Below are 13,233 nucleotides of genomic sequence, written 5' to 3'. Positions count from 1 at the left end.
ATCACATAAAAATGGGATACCAAGAAAAATCTAAGAGTAGACAATTTTGAAATAACTCTATCAAATTTTAAAAACTTTAAAAATTTTGATAATACTGAAAATTTTATAAAAATTTCTAAGAAAAAAAATTTCAAGCAGAAAAATATTTTTGACTAACTATTTAAATCAATATATATTTTTTTGAGAAATTTTGCTAAGTTTTTGCAAGCAAAAATATTTTTGAGAATTTTCTAAGAGAAAACAAATTTAAGCTGAAAAAATTTTCTAAGAAAAGAAATCTAAGTTAGACATTTTGTAAAATATTTTTGAGACATTTTCAAGAAAAATATTTGGATTTTTTTTTAAAGCATTAACTAATCCCAATTTAATGCTTTATCCGTTAGTCAATTAAACATTTTATTTCAATATTTTGGCTTCCAGGCTGTGGCAAGATACTAGGCCTTCTTGGTTATTGAATCATCAACCACTTCTAAACAAAGCCTCATATAGAAATTAAATGTTTAATTTTCTTGGTGAAAGCGCTAAATCTAAATTAAGGTTCAAGTTAAACAAGACTTCGGAACCCAATATAGGTTCCTGCCAACTGGATTAATTAGGTATTTCTTAGGGACATATTTCTTTGAAATATTTTTAATTTGTCCCTTGTGATATATAAAGTATCAATTTAGACTGTTAAGTTTTCTATAACTTGTATTAGATAAGCATGCATGATTTCTTAAGTTATTTATTTCTTTTTGCAAAATCTCATTTTCTACTTTTATTTTGTCAAATTCTTCTAATGGACAAGATTTTGCTAGAATTACTTTCAAATTTCTAACTTCTTTTTCTAATTTGCAACAATATTTAGTTAATAGATTAACAAATTTAAATACTTTATCGGGAGGAAGAGATCGTACTTGACTTACCTTGTTGATCTCGTTATTCGCGGCTCCTCCTGAACTGTTGCTTTCTTCCAATGTAGCTCCCCCTTTATCGAAGCTCTCGATGCTTATTTTAGACGAGCTTGAATTGTAGTCCTCATCTTGATGACTTGCCATTAATGCAAGTCCGGAGAAGGCCTCGACTTTCGATTCGGATGACGTATCGTCCCACGTCACTTTTAGTGTCTTGAACTTGTTTGTTTGGACATGCTTCTTTCCTTTGTCCTTGTCCTTGTTCCTTAGCTTGGGGTAGTTGTCTTTGATGTGGCCTTCTTCGTTGCAGTGGTAGCACCTGATTGTTTTTTTTCTACCTTGCGGATGGTTAGTTTTACTTGAATTAAACAACTTTTTAAAGCGCCTTACCATCATTACGATTTCCTCGTCGTCGAGAGAAGATTCTGACTCATGTTCGTCTCTCGTTGCCTTGAGGGTGATGTTGTGCTTCGACTCCTTCATACCTGCACATCTCGATTCATGCACTTTAAACGTAGAAAATAATTCTTCTAAGGTAATAGTTTCCAAGTCCTTAGAGATATAAAAAAACATCTACTAGTGAAGCCCATTTCATATTCCTAGGGAATGCATTTAACACGTACCTTAGCGAATCTCGGTTACTTACCTTTTCTCCGAGATTCGATAGTCCGGTGATGTGCTCCTTAATCCTCGAGTGGAGATGCACAATTGTTTCGTCTTCTTTAAGTTGTAGGTTGGTCAGCTGGTTGCGAAGTAAGTCCCGTCTAGCGAGCTTGACTTCGGACGTCCCTTCTGTTGGAGTGTATACTAAAAGTCTAGATTTATGTATAAATATTTATTTTGAAATAAGAATTACATTGGTCAAATATCTACATTTATATACTAAGTGTAGTTGTTCATTTAATTTATATTGAAGATAACATGGTGTGTGGTGTCACACAGAAGATCATGTTATCAGTTTCTTATAAATTATAAATAGTAGCTCACAACTAAGATGGAATGAAACAAATCATTGGAGTGGTTGTAGTGCAATTTGGTATTAGTTTATCTTAACTATAAAATTACACTAGTACACTATGAGTTTATTGAGTAGGACCATTTGAGGTAGTTTCTTTTATACTGACTACATAAAAGAACAAAACCTCTATTATTATGAAAGTGCGTACTCTTAATCATGATATAATAACAAGCATGTATACTTAATATTTGTTTCTTTAATTTATCAAAGGGTGAGATTTAGTTCGTTAAATCAATAGGCCCGATAAGTGGGAAGTGATATTATTTATATGGTGTGTTGTTGATTATAGAATGAAACTGTGTCCTAGTAATCTAGGTTGATGATGTCCCCTTGAGGAGCTCATAAGGATTGTCATGTAAACCCTGCAGGTGGACTTAGTCCGACATGACAATAAGGTTGAGTGGTACTACTCTTCGAGCTACATATTAATTAAGTGAGTTGTCAGTAACTCATTTAATTAGTGAGCATTCGATATCTTAAACACAGGGAGACTAACGCACTCATGATAAGAAGGAGCCTGTATTGTAATATAGGTTTGGTGCAGTAGTGCAATAATAACTCTTTAGTAGTATGAGTTATTATTGATAAACTTGAGTTGGGTGTTCGGGGCGAACACGGGAAGCTTAAGCTCATCGAGAGACCAAAACCAATTTCACCTCTCGGTCCCTGTTGTAGCCTCTCATTTATAAAGCCTTATATCCTCTTAAAGCCCAGCTTCTTACCCATTATGATGTGGCCGGCCAAGCCAAGCTTGGAGCCCAAGTTAGGTGGCTTGCCACACATAAAATTAAAAGGGTATTTTAAATTTTAAAATCTTTCCTTTTGTGGAAGCCATGATTTTAAAAGAGAGTTTTAAATTTTAAAATCTTTCCTTTTATAGCTTTCTACAAAGGATTAAGAGAAATGTTTGATATCTTTCCTTATTTGTAGATTAAAGAAAGATTTTAATTTTCGATAAAACTTTCCTTTTTTAACCATCCACATGTTTTAAAAGAGAGATTTTAATTTATAAAATTTTTCTTTTATAACCAACAAGGGATTTAAAAGAGAAATTTTTTATTAAAATTTCTTACCAGAAACAAATAAGGAAGTTTTAATTTTGTGTTTAAAACTTTCCTTATTTAGAGCACTTGGGTAGGGGCCGGCCATGACAAGCAGTAAAGGAAGTTTTAATTTTTTATTTTAAAACTTTTCTTTTTAGTCATTGGCAAGGAATATAAGGAAGTTTTAATTATGTTTAAAACTTTCCTTTTTTGCCAAGACCAAGGATTATAAAAGAGAAGGAGGGGTGCCTCACCTCATAACACATCTTCTATTATTCTCTTCCAATCCCTTGGTGGCTGGCCCTATTCTTTCTCTCCTCTCCTTTTTGTTTTCTCTCTTGGAGGCCGGCGACATCAAGGTTGGTCTTCTCTTGGTGGCCGGTTGCTTGAAGGAGAAGAAGAAGAGAAGGAAACTCTCTTGTCTAGCATCCCTTGGAGGTTAGTTGGTGGCCGAATCTTGGAAGCAAAGGAAGAAGCTTGGGTGGATTTCATCTTGGAAGATCGTCACCCACATGACGTCCAAGAGAAGGAGAGGAATACAGCAGAAGATCAAGAGGTCTATAAGCTACAAAAGGTATAACTAGTTATTAGTTTCCGCATCATAACTAGTTCATCTTTTGTATAGATCTTGGAAAACCAAACACAAGAGGTTATCAGTTTTAAGTTATCATTTTTGTTATCAATTTTAATTTTTTATTTCATGTTTCGATAATGTTCTTCTATTGAGGTCTCTGTAGTTAAACCTAGTTTATTGTAAGAAGTTAAATATCCGATTTCTTTGAGAGACTTTGTCTAGGAAGTGGTGGATGATCCCATACCCAAGAAGGCCTAGTGCCTCGCCATGTTTAACCTGGAAGCCAATATTTAAAATAGATATTTAATTAACTTCTATAATATGGTTTAACTTAGGAAGATCACATCAGTTAAACTTGAAGTAAAAATGTTAAGTATCGTTTCCAATCCAAGTTTAACTTCTGAAGGACAATTTTGATTAATAATGTTAAGCATCATTTGCAATCCAAATTTAACTTCAGTAGAGCACATGGGTAGCTAAGATAGTTCTATGCTTGTATAAATTTTTGTACAGGGGAACTAGAACGGTATTCCGAGCAGCAACCAACACCTTCTTGTAGCTCAAGAAACTTCTTCCAAAGCTCCTTTGCTGAGTCATAGTTGCTGATCCGGTTGACTTCTTATGGCGGAAGGACACTCAGCAGATGAAACTCTGCTTTGCCGTTTGCCACGTAGTCGACCTGCTCCTTTGTCGTCCACTGGTATTTTTCTTTACTTTCCGATGCTATAAAACTGAATTCCATTATTAGAAGTAAATTAAAATCAGTTTTAAAAAATACCTGCATTCGCTTTTTCTAGCTAGCGAACTCCCCCTCGAACTTTGGCGGGTATATGCTTGGTCTGACCATCATCTTTGCTTCGATCGACGGTTAGTCCTCTTGAAGCGTCCTGACTCTGATACCACTTGTTGGTCCCTTGGTGGTAGGCAAGAGGGGAGGGGTTGAATAGCCTTGCACAATATAAAAACAAAACCCTTCTCGGACTTTAAAAGAACACTTGCGTAAATTAAATAAAGAAAGAAACTAAAAATATGAGGCTCACGGATTTGACTTAGTTATAATCGGGGAGGTTGTTAATCCAAGAAATGGATTGCACTAAGTATCTCCTTCAGGCGGAGAATCCTCTTACAGCAGTGAAAAAATAGAAATGAGAAGCTAAACTAAAAGAAGAGCGCACAAGTGTTGTAATGCTAATTGCTTGTTAATTGAAAAGCTTCTGGACCAAGGCTGTATTTATAGTCTTGGTCGGCGCACTTGGAGGGTTCCAGGCGCCTGGAAGGGGATAAAAATTTATCCCCTTCGCAACGGATCACAGTCAAACATGATCTGGTCAAAGTCACATTTCGGGCGCTCAGAAGGGTTCCGGGCGCCGTGACTGGTCTAGGTGCCCGGATTGATTCTGGGCATCCGGACCCTTAAAGTCAACATTGTTAACTTTTTGCAGTCTGGGCTCTGCTTCGGTTCTACTCACCTTGGTCCAGATCTTCCACTCTGCTCGTTTGGGTGATTTCGGCCAACTGAAATAAGGTTCACCCGAACCCAATTTCGACCTTCTCGAGCAACCTTCCACTCCGGCTTCTTGTCCCTTAGAAATGCCGCGCGCTTCCTTCTCATCCGTCAGTGTACTCTTCCGTAGCACCTCATCTCTCGGATGCACTGAGCCCGTTAGCGCTCTCCCGTGCCGTCCTTCTCGCTAGCTGCGTCTTTTGCTCGACTTCTTATGTTCCTAAGCTCTTGCACACTTAGACATAAGGTTAAAACACCATAGGACCTAACCTAACTTGGTTGATCGCATTAAAATAACCTTGGGGGTTCCAACACCAACTTTATTTTGGAAGTCTATTATTGGTATTCTTATTATGCTAATCATGTTTTATTGAAAGTAAAGTTTGGGTTGACTGAAAGGTTTAGTGAATCAAATAGAAGGGTTTGGTAAACTAATCTAGGTAGATAAGCATAGCTAGATTATGATCAAGTTCAAAAAGAAAATAGAGCTTCAATCGACTGATTAGGACGATCAGTTGACCAAACAAATATGGAAATTGTACAATGGATATGATCTGATCGAACATTAAAAGAAAGCCTTGGTCCAGTTGCTTGAATAGGGTTCAGTCGAGCTGAAAAGTAGATTTTGTCGGATCGATTAGATCTGATCAGAGCAAGCAAGGAAATAAGCTGGACAAGTCATTTTATAGAGGTTCAGTCGACCGGAAAGGTTCAGTTGACCGAATGAAGCTTATACAAGAAGCATTGGCATCCGAGGCTCCACAATCAACTCTCTCTTCAATCCCTTTTCTCTTGCTATTCAAATCATGAAAGTTTTGCTACTACTACATTGAGAGGCTCTTCGACAACATACATCTACATTCTACTTTACATTGTTGGTATAATCTATTACTTGCATTTATTTAATGAGATAGTAGTGTGTTACTATCTTCCTCATATCTTGTATGAGCTTTTCTAGTTCTTCGAAATCTTTTCGGAGAGGAGAGCTTTAGTGGATTACCCATCAGAAATGGTCCAAGGGATCATGGGTCTTGGAATAGTAGTTGCTGGGCTATGAACCAAGTAATCAAATGTGTCTTTATGTTTTTTATTTGCTATTGCATCTTTGCTTTTATTTTGTTATTAAAGAAAAGAAAGTTTTAAAATGAGTGATATTTAGCCCCCCTATTGTACTTTCCGATCCTATAATTAGTATTAGAGTCTGCATGCTCTAAATAGGCTTAATTATCTTTTGAGTTAGAAAAAACTTTCTTTTCTTCATATATTCTTTTTAATCTTTTAATTCTTTTTTTATTTCTCACACTTCGTACTCAAGAACTTAAAAAGTCTTGAAATTTTTAAGTTAATTCTTTGCAAGAAATAATGTCTCAACAAAAAGGGTATAGTACTACTTCTTCACCTTTCTTCAATGGCGATGACCTCAGCTATTGGAACAGTTAAATGGAGTACCACTTGAAGGCCTTAGTGGAGATGTGGATCGTGATCCAAACCATATTCTCATTGTCCACCAACAAAGGAGTACCGCTTAAATGAGACAAGTGGACAACTGACATCAAACGAAAAATTAAAGCGGATGCCAAGGCAACCCAAACCCATTAATGTCGCCTGTCCAAAGAAAAGTTCAATCGAGTTGGCTCATTCGTCAGCACAAAAGATCTATGGAACAAACTAGTTGAACTACATGAAGGGACCTCCAAGACTAAGGTTTGTAAAAGAGACTTATTTTTAAATAAATTATTGGTGTGGTGGAAGCGGTTTGGATCACTAGAGGGGTGGGGTGAATAGCATACCTACAATTAAAAACCAATCTATTTCTCTTTCTAACAAACTAGCAAGGACACATACATTAATTGTAAAATGCAATCATAAAAATAGAAAGGGAACACAAAATTTACTTGGTTACAACCCTCGGATTGTTAGTTCAAGACTATGAAAAGCTCCACTAGAATCTCCTTCTCCGAACATAAGTCAGAGGTAGAGAAGTCCCTTACAACAGTTGAGCACAAGCGTAGATCACAATGAAAACTAAAGAACTAAAATAGAGATGTTTGAAAGTGTGTTCTCTTAAACTTTAAACATCAGTTCTCCTTTTATAGCCTTCATAGTTGATGTAAATATTTACTGACGTGGCACCTTCTAAGCACTTAGAAGCAGTCCAGGCGCCTGGACTCGTCGAACTCAATCCACTTGACAATGGTTTGCTCAACAACTTTGGATGACTTTGGGCATTCTAGGTGTCTAGAAGGGATCCCGAGGCTTGGATTCTTCTGAATTGGACACCATCCTAATCTGATTCTGCAATGGCTACTGCTGATGTGGTCACTCAATCCAAGCACCTAGAATGGATCCATGCACCTAGAGTTTGGACGCCTAAAAATGTTTTAGATACCTAGGCTAGTCAACATGCAGAGTTGACCATTTTCTTCTCAAATCGTCCCTAACTAGATTTCGTTCTTCTCGAGTAGTCTTCCTTTCATCTTTTTGTCCCTTAAATGCAACCTTGCGTCCTTCACGCTCCACTCGAGTACTCCTACGCAACTCCTCATACCTCAGATGCACCGAACCCATCAGCTCATTTTTCATGACATCCTTCTCACTCGCCTGTGTCTTTTATCATATCTGATGCTCCTTAGCCATCGGGTCCCTGTATGTTCTCTTAAGTTCCTGCACACTTAGACATATAGATTAGATTTACAAGGTCTAATTCAATATGTGTTGAACTCACATCAGAACTGTGGCAAGATCACTTGAGGTTTACAATCTCTCCCTTTTTATGTAAATCAACATAGATTAAGTTAGAGAAAAAATAAATAAAATACAATAAATATTTCAAAGTAGAAAAGTAATAAATATTAAAAATTCCCTCCAAACTTATGCATTTTTCCTTCTAACTTTTTATATCTTCCCCTTTGATCACATCAAAAATTGTTCAAGTGTAAAAAAAATCTAAAATTTTTATCAGTTGTAGCCCAAAATATTTTCTATCACAGAAACTTAATTTTCACTAAAACTTTATTTTAATTATTTTTTATTTTAAATTTTTAGGATTTTTTTGAACAATTATTAAAAAATATTAACAAGTCCAAAATTCTGAAATTTTAGATAATGATAGAAAACATATCTTATTTTTACAAAAATAATTGTCAAAAAAAATTTCATATAGTTTAATTGAAAAAAATAATTTACTCATGCATATCAAATCAACCATATTTAAAAATTAAAATTTCCTTGGTTGACCAAAAAATAATTCTAAATGATCAAAATAGTTTTAGATACCGAGAATAAATTCTTGCCTACTAGATTTATCAAATATTTTTATGGGATCCAATATTTTGATATTTTTCTAATTGGGCCCCTAGCATTTTGAAAATTAAGTTTTGATCCCTCTTCCAAATTTTATTCTTTGGTTCTTTTCTAAATTTGCTTTAAGAGTTTTTACTTGTTTTCTTAATTTTGTATTTTCATTTCTAAAGTTTTCAAAATCTTCTTTTGTGCAAGAATTATTCAACTCATTTCCTAAGTCTAATTTGACATTTTTCAATTGTATGTACTTATTTCTAACTTTGCATAAGGAACTAGAAAGCATTTTTATTGCCTCATAAAGTTGATTTGTGAGTAGATTACGTATCTCACATACCATTTCAAATTTGTCAATCGAGGCTCCTCCTACACTATTGCTTTCTCCTGAAGAGATGTACCCTTCATCCTGATGAGTTGCCATCATTGCAAGGCCAGCTATTTGTTTTGACTCTGAATCTTCTGAAGAGTCATCCCAAATTGCTTTTAGATTCTTATATTTGTCTTGTGTAGGCTTTTTATCATTGCCGTTTTCTTTGTTCTTCTTGAGCTTGGGGTAATTGTCTTTGATGTGACTTTCCTCGTCACAATTGAAGCACCTTACCTTCCTTTTCTCTTTTCTTCTTAATAATCTTGAAGCCTATTTCTTATCGAACTTGTTAGATTTAAAAAATTTCTTCATCTTCCTTACCAGATGAGCTTCTTCATCTTTGTCCAAAGATGTGTTTGATTCCGAGTCACCCTTCTTGGCCTGTAGAGAAATGTCATGGTTTGTCATTCTTGTTTCTTTCATACTTGTACATCTAGATTCATATAATTCCATAGTTGAACAGAATTCTTCTAAACTACTTACCTCGAGATTTTTTAAAATATAGTAGGAATCTACTATCAATACCCATTTTGAGTTCTTGGAAATGCATTAAGTGCATATCTGAGCATGTCTTTGGTTTGTAATTATTTCTCCAAGGTTGTTGAAGATGGTGAGGGTCTCTTTCAACTTCACATGCAATTGCGCAACCTTCTCTCCCTTTTCAAGCTGGAGGTTGTTGATGTTAGTATTAGCCCTAGTACCAATTATGAGATGATTGTAAAGGGCTCATTTTGTATCATATATCACTATTAATAAAAAGGTAAAGGTTATGATTATTATATTTATTGCAGTTCAGTTCCGATTGAATAAATATAATAATGTCCTTGGATAGTAGGTTCTTATCTATAGTATATCAATTGGTTGAATTGATAGTGAGATATTGTAGAGAACACTACTCTTAAATATTCCTAGTCGAGCATTAATATACAAGGACAATATTAATGCGTTGAAACTAGCATGTAGGTCAACGGATGACTTGATCTCACAAGTCATGGATATGACATATCAAGTTGACACATGGGTATATATTAGAGAATATATATTGAATGCCCCGCCATGAGAATGTTTCATGGATCGTCATATGAGTGTCATAAATATTCTCATGTGACTATTGGTATGAATAGTCCTTAGACATGAAGTCACTATGATTCCCTACATAAGGAATTGTATACTTTGGTATAGTCAAACGTCACCCGTAACAGGGTGGACTATAAAGTCGATCACTGGGTATGCAATGAATTATGCGAAGGGATGTGAGTGATGTAGATGGGATCTATCCCTTTCATATAACGGAAGCGATATCTGTGGGCCCCTTGATTAGTAGGACACAAGAAAGCATGACCATGCGTAAATAAATCGATATGAGATATTGAGCTTATTTGATTAAGTGTGTCTACTTGGAGATCAAGAAAAACAAAGATTGATAAGAGGATGACATGATCTATGCCTCATTGATCAATCTAGATATCAAGGATAGAGGGACCAAGTCATACATGATGATAGCCACGGAAAGGTTAGGTCGGATCACGACTTTCTCGTCACTTGGGTAGCAATAATGCCTTACTAGATGCCACTCATTGTTTATGTATCGCAAATGTTGATTTGGATACATTGCCAACGTTACGAGAGCCTACAGGGTCACACACAAAGAACAAGTAGATATGGAGAGAGGTTCATATGATGGATCATTGGATTAAGTGTAATCCAAATTGGGCTTATTGAGTTAGACTCAAGTGGATCAAATCGTTGGATTGAGTCAAATTGCATGAGAATCAATGAGTTAGACTCATTGGGTGAACTTGAGTTCACCAAGGAAGTTGAATGGTCAAAATTGAACCATTGGATTGAATGGTTAATTTTGAGCCATTGGATTAGAAGATGAAAGGTCAAAACTCTTGGAATTCCATGAGATGGATATAAATATCATTTTAAATGATATTTTTGATATGTTTTTCATTAGATGAGAAGGTGAAAAGTTTCCTTTGCTTCTTCTTCTTCCTCCTCTTCTTGGCCGAAACACATCAAGGGTTGCTAGAACAACCTTGTGTGTTTTTCTTCTCCATCTTGTTGAGTTTGTGAGACAAACGAAGGCAAGACTTGTTTGTGTGGATACCGTAGAGGCACAAACAATTGATTGTGCTATCATTTCCAATGCGTAACATTGTTCATCAATTGAATCGATTAACCAATCGATTTAATTGAATTGAATCGATAGAATTTTCATTTCAATCGATTCAAAAAATCGCGATCAGTGCTTTTTGACGAAGCACAGTGAAAAAAAATTACTACAATGGTATCAGAGCGTAGATTTGAAAGCATGAAATTCGATGAAGAAAAACTCACGTTTTTCTTCTTCTGTCACGAAGAAAAGGATGAACAATGCATACTATTCATCAATTGAATCGATTAAACAATCAATTCAATTGAATTGAATCGATTGAATTTCCATTCCAATCGATTCAAAATTGCGACAGACTTCTTCGATCGATTCATGAATGAATTGAAGAGAAAAAAATCACGAACAGTGCACTGAATCGATTCTTCAATCGATTGAAGAGAAAAAAAATGGAATGAACAGTGTCATTTTTAACGAAGCACAGTGTTGAATCGATTCAACATTGTGCATGAATCGAGTAAGGTATGAGCAGTAATTTTTTTTCTTCGAAGCACAGTGAATCATACGAAAAAATGTGAATAGTTGTCTTGTGTTGAATCGATTCTTCAATCGATTGAGAAAAACAAACTGTTCGTTGCATGCATGAAGCACTATTTAAGATTTAATTAAAATATTATTAATAATCTGATAAATAAACAGTCCATGAGTTAAACTTTAATTAAATATATTTATTAATTAATTAAATGCATATAGAAATGTATTATCAATTAATAAATAAATATTTAATTAATTTATGGTTCAATTTACCAAAAATGGAATCAGACCAACTTGTCCAATCAAACCCAGGTCTGGTATAAATTATTAATTGATTTAAGCAGACCAAATTGATTCAATGATATCTAGATCTGGTTTAAATTATTTGTTGGTTTAACCAGTTTGTTTATTATTGAATTAATTGGGGTGAGTTTGATTACAGAAGTTGGGCTGATCAAATATGACCAGATTAGTTCCGTTATGTCAGATTTGATCAAAAAGATTAGATTTGTTTTAATGAGTCAGACTTAATCCAATGAGCAATTGGACGAATCAAACGAACCTGAGTTTGATCAATAAGTCTGAGATTGACTCAAATGGGCTTAAACAATAACAGAACATAGGTCCAATTAGATTAGTTCTAATGAGGACAATAGACTAAGCTCAAGATTTGGATTCCTGATCGACCGATCCTATGTGTCAGTCACACGAGACTCCCCAAAATAAGGAAATTTGTTTTTCTTAATTGCTTGTGTATTCTGTATATTTTGTTCTATATGTGGGAATTGAATTAGACCGATTTTTGTTACTGGTCTGTCAGTTTTGTATTGACATCATGATTTTCAATTCTAGATACAAAGAACGATATACATGATGACTGGTCACTATGAATGACAACATGAGCTATGGGAGGAGATCAAGAAGCTAGAATATGACCCAAATCACGGAATCAATAGGATTATTGGTCGGCTCGATTGGTTGTTCTGGAATCTCGAGCAAGAAGGGTATCCGGTTCAGGAAACAAAAAGAAGATGGTATCTGGTTTATTCATTATCGGAACATCTAAGGCAGATAGCATTCCAACTTTGGGATGAGTCTGATGGGCACATCTCATATTCAGAGATGTGTAGATAGTTACTTCATTTGGAATGGGGTCCTGATGAATCTGAAGAGAATCCAGATCCTGAAGATATGGACCTCGAGGAATCTGAGGAGGATCCAGAAATAGATTCTGAAGATTTAGAGGAGGATCCAATTCCCGAAGAATCTAAAGATGATCCGGAAATAAACCTCGAAGAATTTGAAGAGGATCCAGAAATGGATCCTGAAGATTTTGAGGAGGATCCAGAGATGTATCCCGAGGAGGATCTAGAGATGGATCCAGAAGAATCAGAGGAGGATCCTCAAGAATGTGTAGAAGATCCAGAAATGGATCTGATGGATACATCTGAGGCTGATCCACCCATCATAGAATCCGGGATGGACGGGATGCAATTACCCACTGCTCTAGCATTCATCCTAGTGGGAGTAGTGCTAGCTTATCTAGTTTATTAGTGTTCTGTTTACTATCGTTATGTATGAATAGTGTTAGCTCATCTAGTTTTTGAGTCATGTAATAATTTCTGTCGTTTTGTACGAACAGAATTATATAATGAAAAGTTATGTTATATGTTAACAAACTTGGAAATGATTAGTTTATTTCATGACATGATTAGTTCATGTGAATATGATTTGTTCATATATCCATATGATTAGTTCATATGAAAAATGATTAGTTCATTTTAATAATGATTAGTTCATTAGATGGGATATGTGTAATATAATTGACCAATGTTGATTAGATTATAACATACAAATGATGAGTGGAAACAATGTTATCACTTG

Source organism: Zingiber officinale, chromosome 4A (genome assembly GCF_018446385.1).
Source record: "Zingiber officinale cultivar Zhangliang chromosome 4A, Zo_v1.1, whole genome shotgun sequence".
In the NCBI taxonomy this organism is placed as follows: Eukaryota; Viridiplantae; Streptophyta; class Magnoliopsida; order Zingiberales; family Zingiberaceae; genus Zingiber; species Zingiber officinale.
Note: the sequence above shows the minus strand (reverse complement) of the source record.